The 23,077-nt window shown below is 38.1% G+C and overlaps 1 protein-coding gene across 4 annotated transcripts in view; it reads left to right on the top strand.

Annotated features, from left to right (window-relative positions):
* The first annotated feature begins 7 nt into the window (after positions 1-7).
* Positions 8-23,077, top strand: part of MBTD1 (mbt domain containing 1) — a 66,447-nt gene continuing 43,377 nt past the window's right edge. For all 4 annotated transcript variants that reach the window (XM_008687880.2, XM_040640849.1, XM_008687873.2 and 1 more), the window contains exons 1-2: positions 8-227; positions 863-926. The gene's annotated coding sequence lies outside the window, so the exon portion shown is untranslated. The remainder of the gene's footprint in view (positions 228-862; positions 927-23,077) is intronic.

The following is a 23,077-nucleotide window of genomic DNA, read 5'->3' as shown; positions in this document are numbered from 1 at the left end:
GGAGGGCTATGCTAATGTTGTTGATATCCTGGGGCCACCCGAGTTAAAGGGGGGAAATCCGGGGGCTGCCGCAGCCGCCTCTGGTCTGGGCCCAACGGGGGCCCCCTGTAGTCGCCGTAGTCCCGGGGAGAGGCGCCTGCCCCCAGCTCGGGGAGGGGGCGCCGCGGGCCCGGGGAGCACGGACAACCCCTACCCATGAGGCCCTGATGGAAAACACAAAGGATCTGGTGAGAGCCGAGCGCGGCAGCCGCTTTGTGTGCCAGGTGGGGGGGACGCCTGCAGCTCCCCGACCCCAGGAACCCCTGCAGTTCCTTGACCCCGCTCCCAGGCCTGCTTCTTCATCCCACGCCCCCTCAACCTCCAGAGTCCCCCTCCCCCTACCGGCCGTTAAACGATTGGGGGTTCCCCTCCCCCCACCCCCTCAGCCCCGGACTCGGCGGGGTTCTCTCTACTCCCTCCACTCTTTGGAAGAAAAATTTTAGAAGAAAGTTTTTCTCTGCGTTCCGCCCCCCCCTCCCCCTTCAGCTCTAGCTGATAGGGGGGAGGGAGGCTGGATTTGAGACTTTTCCTTTTTTAGCCGTCCTTGGTGGGAGAGTGGAGTCCTCACTTGCCCCAGAGGGGCCTAGTTTGGATGCTTTTGCGGGGGAAGGTGCCTATCCGCTGCGGGGCGAGTGCCGCGAGGCATTTCGCACGTGGAGGTGGAAATATTGAAAGGGGGCGGGGTGGGCACGTGTGGGAGGGAGAGGTGGGAGTGGTGTTTGGGAAGCAGCCACCTGGGCCGCTTATTTAAAAGGGTTCTAGGTCGGTGGGCTTTCGGGACCATTGCGTTCTCTTTTGTGAAATAAGAATCCTAACATTTCAGAGTCGGAAGAGACATTAGAGGTCACCCAAAGCAGCCGTCCCCTCTGCAGCCTCTCTGACAAGTGGTAGGTAGTCTGGCCTCTATTTAAACCCTTACCAGCACTGAACGCTCTCTGCTGCCCGGGAAGGCCCGTTTCGTTCGAATTGTTTGCTTACCCTTATTAGACCCTTCAGTCTCATTCATGTCCTTGTTAAGTTGCTCCCTTTTTTACTTCTCAAATTTTCTCTCACATCCTCCTCACCCACCCACCGCTCATTGGCCTATATTTTGTGTGCCAGGAAAGAACAGCAGGGAAGTGGAGGAAGGAGGGTTTGAGAGAGAGGGCCGGCTGAAAACTTTGCTGGGTCATTTTCAAATGCGCTGGCTTGTATGTCTGAGAATGGTTGATATTTTTCTACAGGAAGCTTGGGAATTACAGTCTGGGATTTCATGGCTGTTTTCTCTCACTAGTGCATCTTTTTGTAGGTAGAAAATTCATCAGCATCTCTGTACTTCTCCCCTCTCAAAGCACATGTGCTTGTTGCCTAAATCACTTTCCCTAAAACTGCCTAAAATTGTCTTTTGGGGAGAGCGCACTGGAGCTGTTAGAAGCATCTCCTGGTACAGAGGTGGTCAGAACTGTCCCCTCCCTTCCTTTTGACCTGTCTTCCTTTCAAGCTGGGCTTAGTTCTCAAGGCCGGTCTTTCACAATACTTTCATTTCTTTCTTTATTATTACTTTCTTTTGCAGTTCTTTTATGAGATTTGAAATTTTTGGAACACTTTTATATGTGCTTACAGTTTGCAATAGTTTTCATGCTCTTTACATTAGTATATGCCATTTATCACTCAGTCGTTGAGATAGTTCCCTTTCTGCTGTTGTCAGTTAACGTTTTTCTGATGTTCTTCATTTGGTGAGCTGTGCCCCCTCCAAAAGTAGTTTTGTTGGCATAAGAATCTTCAGGGCACTTGTTTTTCCTCTTCTTAATATAGTGAAGTGGAGTCAAGACATAACAGATAATGTGTAGAAGTAATGAATCTGGTCTAAAAGCCAGAGAATAAATTTTCTCTTAAACTACCAGTCACCTGCTTAAAATACTGAAACACAGACATTTTTCTCTCTCCCCCTGTCATGACTTAGCGACTCTTGCTCTGTTCTACCGTTCTTACTTGGACTGTATTTTTTTATTTGTTTACCTCAACACCAGTGAGTGTTTTGAAAGAAAATAGCTGGTTTTTTTTTGTTTTTGCACCATCTCTTTCTCTGAATAACAAGTAGCTTCTATTTATATAGAACCCCATCTCAAGGCTTCTGGGTGCCTTGCAAATTATGGCAAAACTGTCTTGAATAAGTATTTGTTCATAAGTATCTTATGTTGGGCCATGTTTTTAGACAATCCAATTTTTAATTTTATAGTTTGACATCAGTTTCATCTAAATCTAGTCACTAGAATTTAACATGGAAATGAATGCTAGGTACTGAAAAAAACTGATAGAGCTGTGTAATTCTGTCTTTAAAGTTCTAATTACTATGGAGTTCCAAGTTATTTTCCTGCTCACTTTAAACATGAACTGTCATGACTTAAGCTGACTGACTTTGGAGACATTTGCATTCTGAGCATACTAGACAGGAACAACTGGTTTTATTTTTAAAGAAGACACTGTTGTATTTTTTGTGACTGGTTATATGTTGACCTGATTAGAATCTAAACCATCCAACATATTTAGATGCTTCTAGGCCCTCAAATTGTTTGAAAATATGACATAGTAGTCAAAAGAAGGTAGAGCTGTAGGTTACAAGTGAAAACAACATATTAATGTCATAAATACAAAACCACTAGATTACTGAAAGCCAAGAGTACCCGGTGGTTTGAGTGACCACATTCTAAAATTAGACAAGTCACTATTTTTTGGTTACTCCTTATTTCTCAATTTTCATCTTTAAAATGTTTGCTGAATAAGATGTAACCTTTTCACATTTAAAAATTAAGGTAAGCCAGTTAAAATGTAACATTAGTTTCAGGGTTTCAAGTCCAAGAGAAAGATGAAAACATCAAGTCAATAGAAGAGGAAGGAATTAAAAGTTAAATAAGATAAGATATGCCTCCTAACACCAGGGTATTAGTAATTGTCCAACACTACCTTTAGTTTTATACAAAAATTGCAGATTGGTTGAGATTTAATCATGATTTTTTAATGACTTTTTTTAAGGTTTACACACACACACACACACACACAGATTTTTTTCTTCTTTCTTTTCTGGAACCCCCAAGAAAGGGTGGAAAGGAAATAATACACATAGGAAAAAGCCTGGTTTGAGGTGGGATGAAATGATGTAGTAAGAGAGGTACTGGCAGACTAGGTTAGTATTTCAATTCTGCCACTGACTAGCTTCGTGGCACTTGGCAGATGAAATCGTGGGTCTCAGTTTTCTCATCCTCGTAGTTGAAGGGCTGGTGTAGAATCAGCATTGTTCAGTAGAACTCTGTGCAGTCATAGGAACGTCTTATATGTGTGTTACCCAGTATGGCAGCCACTAGCTACACGTGGCTATTGGGCACTTAAAAGATAGCTAGTGCAACCCAGTCTTTTGATTTAACCAGTGTAAATTTAAATAGACACAGGTCTGCCATGTTGGACATGGAGATACAGAAGAGTGTTTTCCAAATTTATCTAATCGTTAAAACCACCTCTTGGGGCTCTCGTAACCATACAAAACCTCTCTCCCAGGGATTATCATTCAGTAGGTCTGCAGTGCGGCCTAAGACTCTGTTTTTAATGCATGCCGGAGAAAGTTTTTATCAGATTGACTAGGGAAATGCTGCATTTGAATATTTCTGAGCTCCTTTCTAGTTCTCACTTTAGTATTGATAGCTAAAAATTTAATGTAGTGGAAATAAGCCCTTGACAAAGTTGGCAAACTGGCCAGGCTCTCACTCCGCCACCTCCTAACCCGTGGTCTTAAGTAAGTTGCTTAACCTCTTCAGGCGTCATCTTTCTCACCTAACTGTGGGTCAAGCTTCAGCCCTACCTCACTCCCAGGGTTTCTGGAAACCAATCAGATGTGATGACCAGCGTATAAGAAATTGTCAGCTGCTATAAATGATAAAGTATTAAGATATTTTCTCAAAATCCCTTTTTCTCTTTCCTTTTTCACTATTAGCTGTTACTACTATTCCTATGGAATAGGTTACATACAATAACTCAATTAATTTAGTAATTTCTTGTTCCCCCAACTATTTGGCCGTAGTTTGTAGTCTATGTGGAGGACATGCATAGTAAATCTAACACTTGTATTTCTGTTGCTATGCTTAGCATAATGATTTGTCTATATTACTCAATAAATATTGGATGATATCACCTATTGCTTTACTTTTAGATCTCAAAACTTCAATGAGCTGGTTGCAGGTTATTTTACACACTGGAGAAATAACCCCCTTATGTACACATATGTGTTTAACCCTATTTTTAATTGTTTCATTGTTAATACCCCATGGTTATTATTGTTCAGTGGTAATGTATCTTTTGCACAATCAGCTCCAAACCTGTTTTCAAAAGATAAACACCAAGAGAATATCATCATCTTAGGTCAGTGTTTTTAGGTTATATCAGATTTGTTTAACTTATTTTTTGCTGTATTAACATAGTAATGTGCTCATTTGATTGCTCAAACTACATTTACACTGCAGTCCCAGCTTTAGTATGAATTCTGTTATTTGTGGTAGAGTAGATAGCTAATAATGATCTTAAAGTCTCTCTCGGCTACTGCCTTTCCAATTTTGATGCGGTCATCTTTTTTAATTAGCTCTTCAGGGGGGCCTGGGTGGCTCAGCCGTTAAGCGTCTGCCTTCGGCTCAGGTCATGATCCCAGGGTCCTGGGATCGAGCCCCACATGGGGCTCCCTGCTCAGCGGGAAGCCTGCTTCTCCCTCTCACACTCCCCTTGTTTGTGTTCCCTCTCTTGCTGTCTCTGTCAAATAAATAAAATCTTAAAAAAAAAAAATAGCTCTTCAGGTTCATACTTAAGGATTCATAGCTTTCTTCTGAAGAACTGAAAGCCCATTCATGTGGATTATTTTATCATACATCCTTCCTGTGTGATACATGATGTTTTCCTTATTTAGAAGAGAGGGAAACTGAGACCCAGTAATTGTTACATCCGAAGTCAAAAGTTATAGAACCAGAACTTAAACAGATAGAAATGTGTATTTCTGTATATCCAAGAAAAGCTTCCTTTTGCTCACTGTTGCTTTAAGCTATAGAATTCTGTTATGTGGAATATTGTCCTTTCCTGTCATTCCCTGGGTACTTTACAGTTTCTCTAAGGGAGTTACTTAGTATATTATTGTTTTCATTTTCCTCTTGGTTGTATCATTGACATGAATTTATTCTTTCACAACGGTCTTATGGAAAACAAAAACCCAGTAATCCCAAATCCTCACCATTTATCTTCCTCCTAATAGTAAGCTGAGAAAGAATGAAGGCATTTCTGTTAAGGCCAGTGAATTGTATCACAGTGACAGACTGCTTTTCGTCCTGATAGCAGAATGACGAAAACCAGCAAGAGCTAAATAGTTCTTTAGCTCCTACTGAGTCCAGTCATCATCGATCTCTTAATTCCTTTAGTTTTAACTTGGTGAGTTCACACATACAACCTTCAAACTGAAGGATTTGGGAAACTTATACTTCATGACTAAATATAAAACCTGGAAAATTATATGGGCCACTGCATCCTATGGGTTTAGATAATGGAAAGTTGATTAACTTACGATGAGTTTATTCATATTGAATTTATACTGTTATTACTTTGTTGTGTGTTTATTTGTGCTTGCATTTAGAATCTCAAATATTTTCTGTAAAATTTTTCCTAGAAAAGTTTTACCTTTCAATTCTTTTGTAGAAGGGTGGAGGGTTCATCAAGGCTATAATTACAGTAGGGAAATGAAATTTTACTGTAATTTGTGATTCTTCCTTACATTTTGTCACTATAAAAACCTTTTTTATTTTTTCACTACAGAAGTATTACACATTTGCTGTTTAAAAAAGGAAAATGTGAAAACCATAGAAAAGTTAACATCATCCTCCCATTCCGTTGTTACCCTGTTGACAGTTTAGCTGTTCCTTCTAAGATCTTCCTACATGCATATATGAACATAGGTATGTCAATCTGTGCATATACCAGCATACATTGTTTCTTTTAATAAAAAGTCTGCCATTCCTATTTTGCAATTTATGTTTTTCGCTTAGTATTTTACTTATTCCTAATCATTCCCCAACAAGTGGTTATATTGCCTCCAGTTTCTCACTATTACATTATCGCTTCAAGAAACATCTTTCCATATAGATTTTAGTGTCCTATGAGTATTTCTGAAGGACAGATTCCAAAAAGTGGAATTACATGGTCAAAAGGCATACTCCTTTTTTTTTTTTTTTTAAGATTTCACAGATAATGGCAAATTGTGTTCCAAAAAGATGGCCTAAGTTTTCCTTCCTGTCAAGGATGTATCAGGGCCATTTCACACACATATTTGCCATGCCAAATATCAATCTCTCCATTTTTATCAGCTTAATGAATTTTAAGAAGGTAGTTTATGCTTTATAGAAATTGACCTTTATTTTTATAAGAATAACACATGTACTTGATAGTACAATGTTACAAACAATGGTAAAAGTGCCCCCCCAACAGGATCCTTTACAGCAGTCTCTTTCTCTTCCCTATATAGCTCTCATGAAACAAGTACTTATAACTCTTTCAGCTTTTTCACCCAAAATCTATCTCCATAATTCTAAATATTAGGTGTATATCACTCAGTGTATGAATCCTAGATATTTTGACTTCCTCTGTGGTCCATTTATGGCCATACCATATATGCCCAAATATTGGGTGAGGTTTCTCCTCCAGTCATCCTGTTACCTTCTACTCAAGATCTTAAATAGTCACGTAACATGATTTTGCACTTTTATTTTAAAGAGCGAAGTGTTCAAAAAGGCACATTACTTGAAATAGTTTTATTTGATCCTTATTACCTATGCTTACAGAAGTTAACTGACAGAACAATAATTAAGAAAGGGAAAAAAGAGGTTAAAATTTAACATAGGTCTAAGTTATTTTCTTGATTTATATTGCTAGTGTTCATTTTAGCTGTATGACCTCAGGCAAGTTGCTTAGCCTATTCGAGCCTCTGCTTCCTCATCTGTAAAATGGGAGTAATAATAGTTGTGAGGATTTAAATGCATTACTACACATTAAGTGCTTAGAATGTGCCTACCACATACTGAGCATTCTGTAAATATTAGTTGTATTAATCGTAAGAGACCTTTTACAAATCACTAGTAAAAATAGTCCAGTAAGACATTATAATGGAATTTATGAATAAACTCCCATAGGGCAAAATGTGTTTCTGAACCAAATTAGATGAAAATGAAGAAGACTTAGTCTAGAAAACTGTTAGATAATACAAAAAGTAAATCTAATAATAATAGGTAAAGTGTTTCAAAAAATAGCAAAACCAATATTTCTAATATATAGTTCTTAAATATGTATGTGTAGATTTTCAGTTTTGGAGAACAATGGCAGTAGCCTGATCCAATTTCCCCACCCACCTTTTTGTAAACCTGTAAAGTCAACAGAGAGCACATATCCGTCACACATCACCCACGCCTTCAGCATTATTAAGAAACAGATTACCACAACCTTCAAATTATCTCTAAGTAGAGAAATAAATCAGATTCCAAGAGCTCCTTCTGCCCAGTTCTGTGGATGTGAGGAGTGAGAGAAAGGAGTCTTAACAGGTTCACTGATAGAGTTTAGGGCCATGGAAGACTTAGATGAAGCACAGAATATCCATTCCGAAAGAGAATCCACCACTAAGTTCCGAAGTACTGAACACAGGTTTTGAAATTTGGTAGTTTGCAGCTTTAGCCACAGGGAAGAGCTTGAAAGTAAGCAGTGCCAGAATTGGTAACTTAAGTTACAAGCAGTACTTCTTAGGGAAGGGGTGGAGACATGGCAGTGAGGAGAAAGAAGGAAGAGGAGAAATTATTACTCTTTCACAAAAAGAAAGAGAAAGTAAACTTAGGAGTGTTCTTGAACCAGGAACTCTTGACCATGAAATGAACAGAAATAGGGAAGAATGGACTACATGTAGACAGAACTACTATAGGAAAAAACATGAATCAGAACATTTCAACTGGTGAAAATCTTCCCCTCCACCACCCAAAAAACAAGGCAGAAGAAAATTGACACCGTCCTCAAACCAGGGTTTGGGGATATGAAAAAAAAGAAAAACCTTGAATCAGAAATATAAAACTAAGAAAGGAACAAGACACAGGAATAAAATCAGAGTAGATTAAACTCAGAAAAGAGAAGAAAAACACATCAGAAATGAAGACTAAGTTATAAGGTTCCCACCAAACAGTAGATTTGAATGCAAATATAATAAAAGACATTGAAGAGAAGCAGGAAAACAGTCAAGAGAATGAAAATGAGATTCTTTTTTAATTGACACTTTAAATGGAAGATGGGTCCAAAGAGTCTGATGTGTAGTTGGTGCCTCTCAAGAAGGAAAAAAAAGCCATAATACCCAAGCAAACTTTCTGGAAATAAAGATCTGAATCTCTACATTAGTTCATACCAGAAGGTAAACTGCAGGATCCATTCTAGTAAAGCTGTAGGACTTTAAAGATACAGAAAAACTTTCCAGGCTTCCAGGGGAAAAGATGAAGTGCCTTACAAGGGCCAGAGACGTAGACTGGTATCGGATTTCTCAAAAGCAACATACAAAGCAAGACAACAGTGGAGCAGCATAAGGAAAGAAAATGCTAACCAAAGATTTTTATATCCAGTCAATTGTCTTTCAAGAGTTAAGACTATAGAAAAAGTTTTAAACATGCTGAGAATTCAGGGAATACTGTACTCACTAGCCCTTCCTGAGGAAACTGTTGAAGGATAAGCTTCATCTAAAAGAGGTGTGGGAAATTTTCTGCAGAAAAGATTGGCAGTGATTTCGTGTAGCTATTTGAACTAAGGTTAAAATCAGGAGTAGGGACATAAGTAGAATAGTATATAAATGTTACAGGTTCTGACAAAGTAGAAAGAGGGCAGCTAAAAAAATGTGTGAGGAATAGGAAAAGAAAACTTAGCTAAGACTAATAATTATAGGTTAACTATCACAAGGGACTCAAACGATACCGTCTGAAACTGAAAGAAAAGATTAGCTAAGAGAGAAGATACATGGAAATGTAAAAGATTTGAAGGTAAGCATTAGGAAAAAAATACAAACCTTTGAAAACACTGAAATGTTTAAAAGGCCAAAGAAAACGATCATGGAAAATCATGATGTACACAGTAATTATAACAAAAGAATATGACAGAACTGAAATCAAACCTACCAGTCACATCAGTGAAGATTCTCTCACCAATAAAAAGACTTTCAGATTGGCTCAAAAATCAAAATCCAGTAAACTAATATTATATGTCAATTATATTTCAATAAAAATGAAAGAAGAAACAAAATCAAAATCCAACTTTATAACACAAGAGGCCCTTAAAACAGTTAAAAAGATGGAGAAAGATCAACCAAGCAAATAGAAGTAATATGAAAGCGGGATTGGCAATGCTGATATCAACGTAGAAGTCAAACCAAAAAGCATTAAACAGCAAAGGAGGACAGTTTGTAATACTAAAACCCACAGCTCACAACGAAGATATTAACCGTTATATATGCACCAAATGACAGCAATAATCTTTACAGAACAAAAACTATAAGAAATACCAGTAATAAAAAGACGCCCTAAAAATTGGACACTGACACTCTCAGCACACGATAGGTTCAGTAAACAGAAAGTAGGAATATAAAAGATGTAAACATAATGAGGTATATATAAACATATATATAAACATGATGAGGATCTTCCAAGTGTATCTAGCACAGGATCCTAAAAACAATATACTCTCAAACACAAGATATTCACAAAATCGTTCATAGTTCAGGAAACATCAGTAGGTCCCATACAAGAAAACAAAAAGCAAAAGGGCATTTCCACCTTGAAATTTAGTAGCCTTCTATTATATGTTAGCCTTGTATAAGAATGTTCATAGCAGCTTTATTCAAAGTAGTCAAATCTGGATGGAGAGTGGATAAACAACTATATTGTTGAAGTGCAATATTAGCAGGATGCCTGGGTGGCTCCGTTGGTTAAAGCATCTGCCCTCTGCCTTCAGCTCAGGTCATGGTCTCAGGCTCCTGGGGTCGAGTCCCCCATCGGGCTCCTTGCTCAGCAGGGAACCTGCCTCTGCCTCTCCCCCTGCTTGTATGCGCCAGCACACACTCTCTGGCAAATAAATAAAATCTTAAAAAAAAAAAAAATGTAATACTAGCGGTAAAAAGCAATGAACCAGTCATACATATAATAATATGGATAAATCTCAAAAATATGCTGAGTGAGCTAAATTAGATATAAAAATGTCCATAGCATTTTATTCCATTTAAATAAGTACATGCAAAATATATGCAAAATTAACCCCCAGTGCTAGAACTCCTGGGGGAGGAGGAGGATTGAATGGGAAAGGACATGAGAGTCCTTTCTGGAGTGACAGATAATTACTGCATCTTGATACACATCAAAATTATGCCTCAATTTAAAAAAACTCTTGGCTAAAGGGGGAATGTAAACAAATTGCAGAGTTCCTAAAAAATTATAACGAAAATACTACATATAAGAATCTGCGGAATACATTGAGGGCAATGAGCAGAGGAAAATTCATAGTCCTAAATATTTAATGGTTAAAGAATAAAATTCAGGTAAATTTTTAAAATCTTACTGGCTTTATTCAGTCATTGGTAAATTGTGCAGCGTCTAATCTAGCAGATAGAAAGGAGCTCCGTCTGAATTGCTTTGCAAAGCGAGAGATTTTTATAGACCAAAGTGAGCGGGAACCAGGAAGTTACACTAGGCATTTGATGGTTGGTTAAAGCTGGGCTGCTTTTCTTACTGGAGCAAAGGGAAGTCTTGGACCTGGGTCAGGCAGTGTATGCTGAGCGGGCACTCACTGATTATTTACCTAGGCCTGCCTTTTCATGGAGAGGGGAGTATAGAAACTTAGGCACTAAATCTCGGTTTGCTGAGGTGGCTTAGCCTGAGCAGCTCCATCTTGGACCTAATCTGGTTACTTTATCACAGTTTAAAAAAAAAAAATGAAATCAGAAATGAAAAAAGAACAACCAAGTACGTCCCCCCCAAAAAAAAACAAAAAACCCGCAAAAAAATTAAAGATAAAAGTAGAAGTGAATGAGTTAGCAGAAAAATTATACACCAAATTGATGAATCAATCCTGGACCTTTAGGGGGAAATTCACAAAACAGATAAGCTACTGGCTAGTTTAATCAAGGAGGAAATGAGAAAGCACAAAATATACAAAACAAATGACAAGAGGGAACGAACTTGATACAGAAGAAATTGAGAAAATCATATGCAACCATTCTGTGCAAATAAATTTGAAAACCTAGATGAAATGAATTCTTAAGAAAATACAGTTTAAGAAAACTTCATTAGAGATTTTAAAAAAACTTGGGGTGCCAGGGTGGCTCAGTCAGTTAAGTATCCAAGTCTTGATCTTGGCTTAGGTCTTGATCTCAGGGTCATGAGTTCAGGACCCTACTTTGGGCTCCATGCCCAACGTGGAACCTACTTTTAAAAAAGAAAAAAGAAGGGGGTGCCTGGGTGGCTCAGTTGGTTAAGCATCAGACTTGATTTTTGGCTCAGATCATGATCTCAGGGTCGGGAAATCAAGCCCCCATGTCAGGCCCCGCATTGGCGTGAATCCTGCCTAAGATTCTCTCTCTCCCTCTGCCCTGGCCCCCACCCTCTGCTCATGGGTTCTCACTCTCCTTCTCAAAAAATAAAAATAAATAAAAATTTTTTAAAAAATTTTTAACTTAATAGAAGAAACAAATTTATCAAGGAGCTATCCCACCAAACACCAAACCTATGTGATTTCACAAAGGAATTCTACAAAACCTTTAGAGACCATACATTCCCAACGCTACATGAATTACTTGAGACCATAGAAAGTACAGAAAAACTTTACAATTTTTTTTTTACAAACTTTGCAGTGTTTATGCAAGAATAATACCAATTTCTAAAGCTGTCAGAGATGGTGCAAAAAATGAAAATTGCCAGTAAATATTTATGACTGTCAATGCAAAAATCCTAAATATTGTGCAATCTTTAACACTACATTAAGAAAATACATCATGATGAGGTGAGGTTTATAGTAGGAATACAGGATGATTCAGTATTTGGAACTCTAAACAATTCACCATATTAATGGGCCTAAGGAGAAAAATCATATTCTCTTTATAGAAGCTGAAAAAGTCTGTGGCAAAATTCAGCATTTATTCCTAACTTAAAAGTTTTAAGGAAACAGGAATGGAGAGATCCTTAACATGATTTTTATAAATACACATGCACATACATGCATACATACAGCTAAATCCTAAGGCCAGCATCTTAAGATAGACACTAAAATCAGAAAGTAAGGATGTGCATTGTTTCTGGTATATATGATTGTACTGTAGATATGAAGAAGTACAGATAGGAAAGAGAAAACAATTGTAGGCATAGTAATGAGAAAAGAAATAATTCTTTGCAGATGACATGATAGTTCATCTGGAAAGCCCCAGAAAATCAATGACAAAACTATTTCAAAGTAATTTAGCAAGACTGAAGGATATAAAATAAATCTTCATGTACTCAGTAACCAATTACACAATATAACAAGAGGGAAAATTGTATTTATAAAGCAACAAAAAGTAAGATTAAAATTACAAAGAATTTGGTTTTAACAATAAAAATCTATGTAAAGCAAACTATAAAACATTTCTTAAAAGACATAAGGTATAAAACTAAACAATTGGAAAAACATCCCTTGTTTTTAGTTAAGACCTCTCAACCTCATGACATCACTTTCTTCCTGTGTTAATAAATTTAATGAGATCCTAATACCAACAATTTTTGGTATAGAGCTAAACTAGTTAATACTGGGTTTATTTGAAAAAATAAATATGCAACAATATCAAAATATTAAGGGGGAAGATCTTTGAGTGGAGTATAGCCCTACCAAATATCAAACTATATTAGGAAGCCTCTATAATTTGAAAAGCAAGGTATTGGTACATGAATAGACCAGTAAAGTACTATGAAGTCCAGATATGGACACAGCTACCTATGGGAACCTAATGCTTTTATAAAAGTGGTATTTCAGATCACTAAAACAAAAGGGACATCTTAATAACGGGTGTTGGCACCATTAGATAGCCACTTAGGAAAAGATGATATTAGGTCAATTCTTCACACCATGCATAAGAATAAACTCCAAATGGATCAAAGGTCTAAATGTTTAAACATACACAAATAACAAAATATGGCTGAATTTTTCTATACAGTGGTTATAAGGAAAAGTTTTCTATGAGTCAAAATCAAGTTACAATAAAAATACTGATAAATTTTACTACGTTTAAAAAAATTTTAATTTCATGACAACTTCATAAGCAAAATCAAAATTTGCCATATATTACAAAGGGTAAATTCCTAAATACACAGAACTTTGAAAAAAACATATAAGAGACTAAAAACCCTAAAGAAAAAAGGGCAAAAGAACACACATCATACAGACATACAAAAGATACAAAAATGGCTCTGTGTAAAGCAAGACTGAGCACATCTTGGTTTTTAATACCAGTTTTCACTGTAAAGAATGAGAGCTCTTTGGAGAAATGGTTGAACAATGTAGGTACAAAATGATCCTGGAATATCTTGATACGCCAGCAAGTAAGTCATTACTAAATACATATGGATGGGAACATGTCAAAGGGATGCAGGAGCCAATTTGAGGGAATCCAAGTAGCTGAATATGGGATAATTTGAACCCCAAAATAATTTAGGACAGTAATGGATTATAAACCATTGGGGTAAAAAAAGAGGTGTGAATTCATACTGATAATAAAGGTAGGTAGGTTAGGTAAATATATAAGGAGGATGATGGAAGAATTTTGTGCTGACTGGTAAAAGAGTACTAGAATTCCAGAATCATTGTAGCCATCATAGTAATGTTTGGTTTGGCAGCAGTTATCGGGTGCTAACTTTAGGGGTGGGGTGGAGTGAGATTTCAATGAGAAACAATATTTGCATGTTTTAAAATCCGTCTGCAAGATTGTTTATTAGTTGCAAGGAGAAATACGGTAAGTGTACAGGGGAAAAACTGGACAGTGCTTCGACAGAGTGATTAACACCAACACCAGCAGAGAGGGCCGGGTAGGCTTCTTAAAGACGCCTCTGGATGTGATGTTCTGAGAAGGTCATCTCACTTATGTAGTATCGTGCGGGTACATAGCCTGATCTAATGAGGAAACAGGAGCCCCAAGTGAGAAACATTCTATGACGAAGAGCCTGCATTATTCAAAAGTAATCTTCCAGATTAAAGGAAACGAAGACAAATATGACCCGTGATCCTGGACTGAAGGGAAGAATGCTATATAAGGGATATTTTTGGGTCCATTGGACGATGGATGGTAACTTGAGGGAAAGCATCACATTAATGTCAAATTTCCTGAAACTGTTAACAACGCGGTAGTTATGAGAGAACAATTTTATTTTTAGAAAATACATACTGAATTTGGGGCGGACAAAAAGATATGATTATGCAACTTACTCTCAAATGGTTGGTTATTAAAATGTCTATATGTTTAGAAGAATAAAACAAATGAGGCAAAATGTTAGTAATTGGCAAATCCAAGTGGAGTACACAGGATTCCATTGTACTACTTTCCAACTTTCCCAGAAGTTTGAAGTTCTTTCCAAGTAGAAAGTAAAAAAAAAAAAAAAAAAATGACTACACTAACATACCATTTTTCATCCGTTATATTGGCAAAAATATACTCACCGTTGCTCATTCAAATGTAAATTGTAAAATTTCTCTGGAGGGAAATTTGGTAATACCTAACTAAATTACATGCACATTCACTCTTTTACCCAAAGAATATACATTGAGAGTATACCTCAGGCAGGTATACTGTTCATTGTTCATTGAAGCAATATTTGTAATTGTAAAACATGGAGAACTGCTAACTGTCCAAACAAAAGAGATGGAGTAAACACACAACGGAGTTTTTTTTCAGCTGGGAAAAAAAAAAAAAAAGAAAAAGAAAATGACTATGCACTGAAATGGAATGATTTCCAGGATATATTTCTGAATTAATAAAAGCAAGGGACAGAGAAATTTAGTGTGTGGCCTTTTCTGTAAGAAAGAAGAATAAGAAAATAAATACACCTGTGTACCTTTTCAAAATATATACACACAAGAAGGATGAACCAGAAAACAATAAAGTTGGTTACCTGCCTGCAAAGGTGGATGGTGAGGCAGGGGAAGGAAATGAGGTTTCTCCAAGTTGTAACTTTTTCTGTAGTTCTTTATATTTGGAAGCAGGGCAGTGTTTTAGATAGGCCCCAGAAACGAAATTAATTCAGTAAGGGTGTAGGGAAGACTAAAAACAAAACAACTTATTTGAAATCGATAACATAACCACATTGAAGGAGGGAAAAATAAATAACCTGAGTAACTCTTAAACTCAATTTGAACTTCAGTTTGGGGAGATGGGACTACAAAGAAATTCTGGACTCATAGTTTGTTTTTTGCCGCAGTATGGATGTAATATTTCTGCAACTATTTGAATGTATAGAAAGATTGAGCAAATTGGTACGTGTAATTTGGGTGGAAGCCAGGGTTTTCACTGTGGAAGAAGAGAGCTCCAAGTACAGATGTGGGAAGATAAGGAAAAGCCCTAAAGGATGGATTGGAATTGGAGTTAAAAGTGTATACTCATGATTTTCTAAGATACATGTGTTTATACATACGACATATGTCACATACATGTATGTATATATTGCAGTTCCATCTACTAAAGGGCCCAGAGACCTCAATAGCACTGAGCACACAGAGTACCCACATCTTTATTTCTGATACCCCCACTAAAAGAAATCGTTGGTTCTAGGGTTGGGACAGGAAAATGAGTATAAGATAAGCCTGGAATATCTTGTTATGCCAGAAAGTACGGAATTGTTCAATGATACAGGCTCGTCAGAATAACATGAGTTAGCTTGATGGGGCTCCCATTGGCTAAATCTGGAACAGTTGGAGTTCCCAGATAACTAAGGTCTATGATGAATTATAGGCTACTGAAAAGTAGGAATCCATGAGCGGATACCCATAATGAGAGAAAAAAGAGGGATATTCCCTACAGAAGAATGCCAACTGAGAATATGGAAGAAACGCTGGGGCTGGAAAATCCTAGTAACAGATTGGGCAAGATCCTCACTGGATGCTAAATCTAAAGTGAAATTTTGATGAACAGAATATTTGCATCGTCTTTAAGTATCTCCCTGTAGATTGCTTATTAAAAGAAGGGAAATAGTAAGACTAAAACCTAGACGAGGTCTTCAAACTTCTCATCACCTATAAGAGGCAGGTGGAAATCATGTAATCTGAATTTGCTACCCTGAGAGACAGCATCAGGTAGTATTTCAACTGGAGATATACGAAGAAACCCTCACATGAACCCAAAAGGAGAAATCTGTGTGGAAGAATTCCAAATTATTTGTGTGGATGCACAGCTGTCAAGGAGTGGGAGCATAACTCCCCACTTCATAAGTGTGGACTTTGCAAAGCCACTTCTGAAAAGTAAAGTATGGAGGGGGGTTAGGAGTAATTCTTTATAACATAGAAAAACCTGAAAAATACTGCTTCAGGTAGAGGTGATCAAGGTCAATACCAACAGTGGTAAGTCATGTTAATAGTATGTGTCCTTGTTTGATTTGATACAAAGGGTACTTCTCAGTACCGCTAATTTTTTTCCCAAAAACAACCCCAGTCTGGTCCTGAGGAAATACCGAGACAAATCCCAGTCGAGGATCATTCAACAAAATACCTGACCACGTACTCCTCAAAGCTGTCAAGGTCATCAAAAACCAGGAAAACCTGGGAAATTGGTAAAGCCAAGAGGAGCTTTAGGGGACATGACTACTAAATGTAATGTGGGACCTTGGAATAGAAATAGAACATTAAGTAAAAATGAAGGAAATGCAAAAATAGTTTGCATTTTCTGAAGTTTTATATAAATGGAGTCATACAGCATGTGCTCTTGTCTGGTTTTTTACTCAGCGTAATTATTTTGAGACCTACCCTTGTTGTGTGTATCAACTCATTCCTTATTGTTGCCAAGCAGCAAGATGGAATCACTGTGGACATGCCATAATTTGTTTATTCATTCACCTATTGATGTTTGGGTTGTTTCCAATTTTGAGCTAGTACGACCATTCACGTATGTGTGTGTGTGTGTGCATGTGCACACGTGTCTTTGTGTGGATGTATCTTTTCATTTATTTTAGGTAAATAGGAATGGAATGGGTGATAGGTGTTGTATATTTAACATTTTAACAAACTGTATCTTACAAAATGTTTTTGTACTCTTTCACCTTCCCATCTGCAGTGTTTGAGAGTTCCATTTGCTGCATAGACCATAAAGGGTTGGTGTTTTTATTCGTTTTTAATTTGGGACAATCAGATAGATGTGTTAGAGTGTCTCGTGGTTTTAATTTGCATTTTCCTAATGACCACTGCTGTTGAGCATCTTTTCATGTCCTTATTTGCCATCCATGTATCTATGAATTGTTGACCTGCTGTGCCTGTTTTTTAATTGGACTGTTTCAGTTATTGAGTTTTGGTAGTTCTTTATATATCCTAGATACCAATCCTTTTTCAGACATGTGATTTGCATATATTGTTCTCTAGTCTGTGTCTTGTCTTATTCTCTTAATAGTATCTTCCAAAGACCAGTTTTTAATTTTGATGAAGTCCAACTTACCAATATATTTCATTTATGGATCATACCTCTGATGTCATATTTAAAAATTATATGCCTATGTAAGGTCATGAAGATTTTTTTTTTTTCTAGAAGTTCTATAGTTCTTACATTTAGGTCTGTGATCCATTTTGACTTAATTTTTGTAGATGATGTGATGTATAGATCAGAATTGGGTTTTCTTTTGTTTTGTTTTTTAATTTGGTAATCTGTTTGATCCAGCACCTTTTGTTGAAAAGACTCTCTTTTTTTTTTCCACTGAATTACCTTTTTTCCTTTTTTTCTTTTTAATTTTTTTTATTTGGATGTAGTTGACACAATGTTACATTGGTTTCAGGTGTACAACATATAGAGATTATTTTGCCTCTTCTGTTTTTAAATTTGAGGATCTTGTTCACTGATGGTATCCTATTCTTACGTCCCTGAAGAATTAATTTCATTTTTTTCTTTAAGATTTTTTTTTAAGATTTTATTTATTTATTTGACAGAGACAGCCAGCGAGAGAGGGAACACAGCAGGGGGAGTGGGAGAGGAAGAAGCAGGCTCCCAGTGGAGAAGCCTGATGGGCTTGATCCCAGAACGCTGGGATCACGCCCTGAGCCGAAAGCAGACACTTAACGACTACGCCACCCAGGCGCCCCTCTTAAAGATTTTTGTTTTAATTTACTTATGGGAGAGAGCAAGCGTGAGGTGGGGGGGAGAGGCAGAGGGAGAAGTGGACTCCCCATGGAGCAGGGAGCCAGATGCAGGGCTCAATCCCAGGACCCCAGATTCATGTTCATGACCTGAGCCAAAGGCAGACGTTTAACCAACTGAGCCACCCGGGTGCCCTGTTAATTTCGTTTTTGAAGGGGCTTTTTGTTTTTTTGTGGGTTTTTTGTTTTTTTTTGTTTTGTTTTTTTTTGCTCCTTACATTGCTTCTGTTTCATCATAGATTCTTTTTTCATGAAGATTTCTTTTGGTCTTTCACATTCTCAGAGGCCTTTATTTTTTTCTTCTTTTTTTTTTTTTTTTTTTTTTTTTTTTTTTTTTTTTTTTTTTTTTTTGAGATTTTACTTATTCCTTTGAGAGATTGAGTGAGAGAGAGCCCACGAGCAGGGGCAGAGGGAAGGGAGAGAGAGAGGGAGAAGCAGGCTCCCTGCTGAGCAGAGAGCCTGACTTGGGGCTCTATCCCAGGACCTGGGATCATGACCCAACCTGAAGGCAGACACCCAACCGACTGAGCCCCCCAGAGGCCTTTCTTAAATGACTGGTGATGCTTGCCTTTCTATCACTAAGCTGCTGATCGGACTGAATGAGCCTGAGGTTGGACTTCTTGATGAGTGAGATTCACGTGGTGATCGGTCCCTTTTTAAATCTTCATTCTGGTGTTGCGCACTGGTACTGTGATCTGTTTAAATGTGGTTTTCTTTTTCTTGTGTTTAATATATGTGATAGTTCTGTCTGAAGTTGCTTCCAGTGTTTTTGCAGAATTCTCAGTCTTTTCATTCAGCATCTCCATGTTCTCTCCTTCGAGAAGTCACATTAGACATTTATTAGATCTTTACATTTTATGCTCTTTTAACCTCTTTTCTATGTTTCTGTATTTCTTTGCTGTGTTTTGGGTTTTTTCTTAATGTTTATCCTCCATTTCCCCATTTCTTTTTCGGCCATGTCTGATCTGCTATTCAACCCATCTATTGAGGTGTTTTGGTGGCGGGTGGTTTTTTTTTTTTTTTCATTATAGCAGTTATATTTTTCATTTACAGAAGTTACATTTGGTTCTTTTCAGGTCTGCCTGATTGCTTTTTATTCCTTTGCCCATTCTTTAATAATATTTTTCTTTTTTTTAAGGTTTATTTATTTCAGAGAGAGAAGAGCGCATGCACACGCATGTGTGCGTGTGGGGAGGGGGATGGCACAGAGGGACAGGAGCGAGAATCTCAGGCAGACTTCCTGCCAAGCGAGGAACCCAATGCAGGGCTCAGTCCCACAACCATGAGATCATGACCTGAGCTGAAATCACGAGTCAGACACTTAACCGACTGAGCCACCAAAGTGCCCCTTTTTATTTCTTCTTAAACAGTTCTTAGGGTGCCTGAGTGGCTCAGTCGGTTAAGCATCTACCTTCAGCTCAGGTCATGGTCCCAGGGTCCTGGAATTGAGTCCCACGTCAGGCTCTCTGCTCAGCGGGGAGCCTGCTTCTTCCTCTCCCTCTGCCTGCCCCTCTCTCTGTGCCAAATAAATAAAATCTTTAAAAAAAAAAAAAAACAGTTCTTGAATAGTTCTTTTATACTCTGTCTAGCAATTTCAGTGCCTATTTGGGATTCCTGATCTATTTCTGCTGATACTTGTGATGGATTGCTTATCATGTGTTTGATACTTACTGTGTACTAATACTTGATCAAATCTGTGGGAATGCTGAAAGGCCTGAATTATAGGTGATTATTTCCTGAAATGATTTAGGATGCTTTTGCTGGGTGTCATGGGGCACTAGTGGCCTGGAACTACTTTAATGTCTTGAGCTGGGGATTTCCTAACCATCTAGGATAGTGTAAGTTATATCCTCAGAGGTACAGGAGAGCAGGCCGCCTGTGGTTTTAAAATCCCAGAGTAGCCTCTCCACCCAGCATGGGCAAAAAAGGCTCACTTGAGGTCTTCTTTTGAATGTAGTCAGATTTTTTTTCTTCCTACCCTTTGATTGAAGTTGCAGCCCCCTTAGGGATTTTGGTCTGATGCAGGGATTTCCAGTTAAGTTCCCCTGCAGTAAATGGTAAGTTTAACATAGAGTAAGTTGGTTACAGCTCATATGTATAGTTCATGAGTATTCTGTCCTAATCTAAGAAAAAAATACTGAAGGAACACCATTTACCAAGTAGAATATAGCTTCCCAACTAGTGTGTTCTGGATTTGTCAAGATAATTTATCCCTGCAATACTTGGGATAGTCAGAGACCTCAGACTGGGTACATTCAGGGGCTTATAACCCTTGCGTTGTATAGATGATCCTTTTCTGTGCGTGCTGAAACTATGGAGAAGGTTAGAGAGCTTTTCTCTAGATCATTAGTCCCTGAAGATGCTTTGGAAAAGACTGCATACTATATATCCCTCTTAACTTATCATAATGTTCATAAGCATATTAAAGGTTTAAAGAGGCCTTGAAATAAGGAAAATTTTGCAAATGTATTTGACCATGATAATTTTATTTTTTTTAAGGTTAACAGCCTGCAATGTTGAAACCAAGCTGTTTGTAATTGTTGACCCCCTGAAATTGCAAGGTTATAGTCACTGACAAGTAGAGTCCGAATAAGATATTCTACACCAGGGGCGCCTGGGTGGCACAGCGGTTGGGCGTCTGCCTTTGGCTCAGGGCGTGATCCCGGCATTGTGGGATCGAGCCCCCCATCAGACTCCTCCACTATGAGCCTGCTTCTTCCTCTCCCACTCCCCCTGCTTGTGTTCCCTCTCTCGCTGGCTGTCTCTATCTCTGTCAAATAAATAAATATAATCTTTAAAAAAAAAAAAGATATTCTACACTGACATTTAAGGGTCAATAAATATGCATTAGCTGCTAACTGAGCTAGCTGTAAAGCGGACAAGCTTATATGAAAACTATGGGTATAACCATCTCTGCGTGGACGTTGGCTATATGAATCTACTGGAACTTAAAATTCTAGCCAGTATTTATTAAGCGTGCATCCTAGACACTGATAAATATTTCATAATGTCTTTCCATTGCCCTCAGGAAAAAAGAATATCACTTCTTTACCCTGGCCTTCAAGGGTCCTCATGATGTGGCCTCTATATCCTCCTTCAGCCCCATCTCCTACACCTCTCACGCAGGGCACCAGCCACGCTGGCCTTTCAGTGTACCAAGTATATTCCAACCTGAAAGCCTTTGTCTTGTTCTTTACTTTGCCTAGAACATCCCAGCACCAGATATTCAATTGGCTGCCTTTTTTGGCGTCGGGGTCTTATCTCACCAAAGCCTTTCCTCACCCCTGAATCTTAGCTGACTACTCCTGGCACAGTTTGACTCTGCCTTCACATGGCCTTGCTTGGATTCCTCCTGCCAGTAGACTGGTAACCTTTGTGAAAAGCATGAATCTTGTCTGCTCTGTACACTACGGTGTCTTTAGCCTCTGCTACTGTGAGACACACAAATGCTTGATAAATGTTGTTGAATGTTGAATGAATAGGAGAAGCAGCTCATAACTTGTTTCACAGCTGAGTTCACAGCTAACGAAGGGCAAAGTCGAGACTCAAATCTAGGGCTGTGCAAGTTCTGTGCTGTTAGCACCACCCTTCACTGAGACAAGGACTGTCCCATTCTATCATCTTATCAGTTCAGAATGTTGCTAGACTTTGTTTTAGCATTGCCCTCAGAATCTTATTCTTTTGAAATCTGGTGGTAGCAGATTTTGATTCTTTTGAAAATACCTTTGATTTTTTTTTTTAAATACCTGCAAGTTATTCAGAACCAAATCTGTTAAATAAGATGGGTAATCAAGCTGGGGAAAACTGTTGAGGGTAACGGAATGATTACAAAGTATCCACACACAATACGTTTTTCTTTTTAAAATTGGATCTAAGGGGCGCCTGGGTGGCACAGTGGTTGGGCGTCTGCCTTCGGCTCAGGGCGTGATCCTGGCGTTATGGGATCGAGCCCCACATCAGGCTCCTCCGCTGTGAGCCTGCTTCTTCCTCTCCCACTCCCCCTGCTTGTGTTCCCTCTCTCGCTGGCTGTCTCTATCTCTGTCGAATAAATAAATAAAATCTTTAAAAAAAAAAAATTGGATCTAAAAGAGAGGTCTAGAAGAGTACTGTAAGAAGTTGGAGGTTGTGGCAACAGCGTTTGTAGCAGGTATAGAGTCTCCTGAGGAGCCTTCTTAAAAGAGAGTATTCATTAGGGTAAAAAATATTACCATTGTGTGGATTAAGAAACTGATTTTGTCACTTTCATAGTTACACCTGATACATGTGAAAATCAGTTTCCCATCTTAGTACAATGTTCCATACCTGCATACCTGAAAATAATAGCTCAGTCTCTCAAACTAAGAGATGCGTCTGCTTGGTTTTATTTTGTCAGGCTTTAGATAACAGATTTCAGCTTTGTTATTGGTCATGGTAAGAAGTTAAACTAGCCAGGAAAGAAACTGTGCATAAAGTGTAAAATGATACCAAAAAACACTAACTGAACCAAAAGAATAGGATAGATACCAAACTCTAAAGATTCTTTGGTTGGTAACTTTTCACTCTAGTTGTAACTCACAGTGTGTTTATGTCTTTTTTTTTTTTTTTTTGAAGTTTTCTTTTGGTTCCTATGTTGCTTCTATTTCCTTTT

The sequence above is a fragment of the Ursus maritimus genome, unplaced genomic scaffold (assembly GCF_017311325.1).
Source record: "Ursus maritimus isolate PB19 unplaced genomic scaffold, ASM1731132v1 scaffold_24, whole genome shotgun sequence".
Taxonomy (NCBI): Eukaryota; Metazoa; Chordata; class Mammalia; order Carnivora; family Ursidae; genus Ursus; species Ursus maritimus.
This window is presented reverse-complemented; position numbering and strand designations above follow the sequence as displayed.